The sequence below is a fragment of the Mastomys coucha genome, chromosome X (assembly GCF_008632895.1).
Source record: "Mastomys coucha isolate ucsf_1 chromosome X, UCSF_Mcou_1, whole genome shotgun sequence".
Classification (NCBI taxonomy): Eukaryota; Metazoa; Chordata; class Mammalia; order Rodentia; family Muridae; genus Mastomys; species Mastomys coucha.
This window is the reverse complement of record NC_045030.1, coordinates 146,977,508-146,980,030: the sequence shown is the minus strand read 5'-3', so window position 1 is coordinate 146,980,030 and position 2,523 is coordinate 146,977,508.

The window sequence follows — 2,523 nt, the reverse complement described above, 5'->3', positions numbered from 1 at the left end:
AGCTACACTCACATGTCCACTGTCTTCCTGGCATATGATAGCACCTGAACACACATGCCCCCTGACTCCGTGGCATCTGCAGGAATATACCTTCCCATTCCCACTGTTCCAATTAGCCCTCCAAAGGCTGCAGCACTCACAGGTGCACTGCATGACTGGTATGCGCTCACAGGTGAACTGCATGCCTGGCCTATGCAGGTACCTGCAGTCCCATGCATACTAGCTGCCTGGCCTTCCCAAGCACTTGCAGTGATGTGCCCAGTGCCCCACTCTGGCTTCTGTACTTCCCTGCACTGACATGCCCACTACCCTTCCCTGGCTGCTCCTATCACCTTCATTCACATGACCACAACTTGCCTGGCCACCTTAGGAAACTGAGCTAACAGGCTTACTGCCACCCTGGCGTCTGCAGTCATCTTCACTAACATGCCTCCTCCATGTATGGGCTCTGAAAGAACCTGTACTCACATGTTCCCTGCTATCCTCTGGTCTATGCCCACACCTGCACATCTCTCAGGCATCTGCAGGCACCTTCACTGGCATGCTCACTGACACCCCCACCTGTCTTCTGCAGGCATCTGTACTCACATGTCCACTGCTATCTTCCCATCAGAATAAACCTACACATACGCCCACTGACTTTGGCCCCTGCATACACTCACATACATGCTGGCCCAATCTGCCCTCTGTAAGAACATGTACACACATGGCCATTGCTCCCATTTGTCTGTCCTCTGTGCGCTTTTCATTCACAGTCCAACTGTACTCCTATGTCCTCAGCAGGCACCAGCACTCAAGGCCCATGAGCCCCATGTGTCTTGTTGATGCACATGCATTCACATGCTCACTGCCAGCCTGTCCTATGGAGAAGCCTGCACTCACATGCACATAAACACCATCTGGCCTCTGCAGGCACCTGAACTTAGTTTCCTGCTGCACATCTCTGGACTTTCCAGACACTTGTGTTCACATAGCAAATGCTGAGGCCAGGACACTGACCTCAGCAGGCTAATGTACTCACATGGCCATATCACCTCCACGACCTCAACAGGTACCTGCACTCAGAGTCCCACTGTGTCATATGTTGAGTGCAAACACCTGCCCCCACATGCTCAGTGCCAGCCTTTCTAAGCACTTCCACTCACAAGCTGACCTCCCACTTCTGATCTCAGCAGGCAACTACCCTCATAGGCAAACTGCTATCCTGTCCTCAGCAGGAACATATACTCACATGCTGACTTCTCTCCTCTGACTTCTGCACTGCATTTACACTCATATGCCCACTGCACAACTCTGCTCTTTACAGGAACATGCAGTCACTCACTCACTGCCTCCTCTGGTCACAGCAGGCTCCTACACTCACATGCCCACAGCTTCTCTCTAACATGTGCAGGCCATTGCCCTCACAGACAGTTCCTCTCTATGTCCTGGATTGGCCCCTGTACTCGCATATCCAATGCTCCCCTCTCACCTCTGGATGTCTCTACACTCATGCTCACTGCCTTCCATAGTCTCTGCAGAGACCTAAACTGAAAACAAACTGACCCACTCTGCCCCCTGCAGGCACCTGTACCCACATGCCCACTTCTCCCCTCTGAACTCTCTGGAATCTACACCTATGTGTCCATGACACCCTTGTCTCTGCAGACATGTGAACTCACAGGCCTACTGCTGGTCATAGAGCAGCCAGTAGGAGGATGCAACCAGAGGAGAATCCTTAGCCAGGAGGACACGAGCATAAGGTTTTGCGGGGCTTGGGCATTTGCAGAATGACGAAAGTGTTTCAGCTCCCCAAGAGGAAGCCTGAGCAAGGTAGGCTGCAGCACATCTTACCATGGCTGCCGCTGCCCTGGAATTGGTGGCAGGAAAAGAGATGCAGTGGGTGGGTGGGAGCCTAAGACCCAGCCACAGAGCAGGAAGTGGCTGTGCTCAAGCATGCTCACCTGGCTGATTGGGCGGGGTTAGAGTACATGGAGAAAAGCTTTAGGACAGGGAATTTTACTCAGTAAGACAGCCACGCTCAGAGGATATTTGGTGAAATATGCACTTTATTCCTTGTAGACAGGGTCGTTATAAGCGTTTTTGGGTGGGGTGGGATTTAAGGGTAGGTGCTTCCTACTAGCTGGGTTAGGGATGCTCTATCCGCATGGGGAAGGACTTCAGGGGCTGTCTTTATGTAATTGTCTTGGTCCTCCTAGTGGGATGTCACCCTCACAAGATCCAGGACAGGAATCTGGCTGGGACCTAGTTTAAACTCCTGCCATTCCAATTATGAGTTTTATCAGGGTTCTCAACTTTGCTACTACCTTACTAGTTCTTCTCCACTGCCCCACAGCCTGCTGCCCCTCTCTGGTATCTACAGGTAGCTATGCTTCCATGCCCACTAACACCCTCATGCCCCTACAGGCACATGCCCATGCCCATTGCTCCCTACTGCCTTGCACTCACGTGTCCAGTGTCCATTGCAGCCCTATGACCTCTTGAGACATCTGCATTCACATACCTAATGACTGCCTGGCCTGT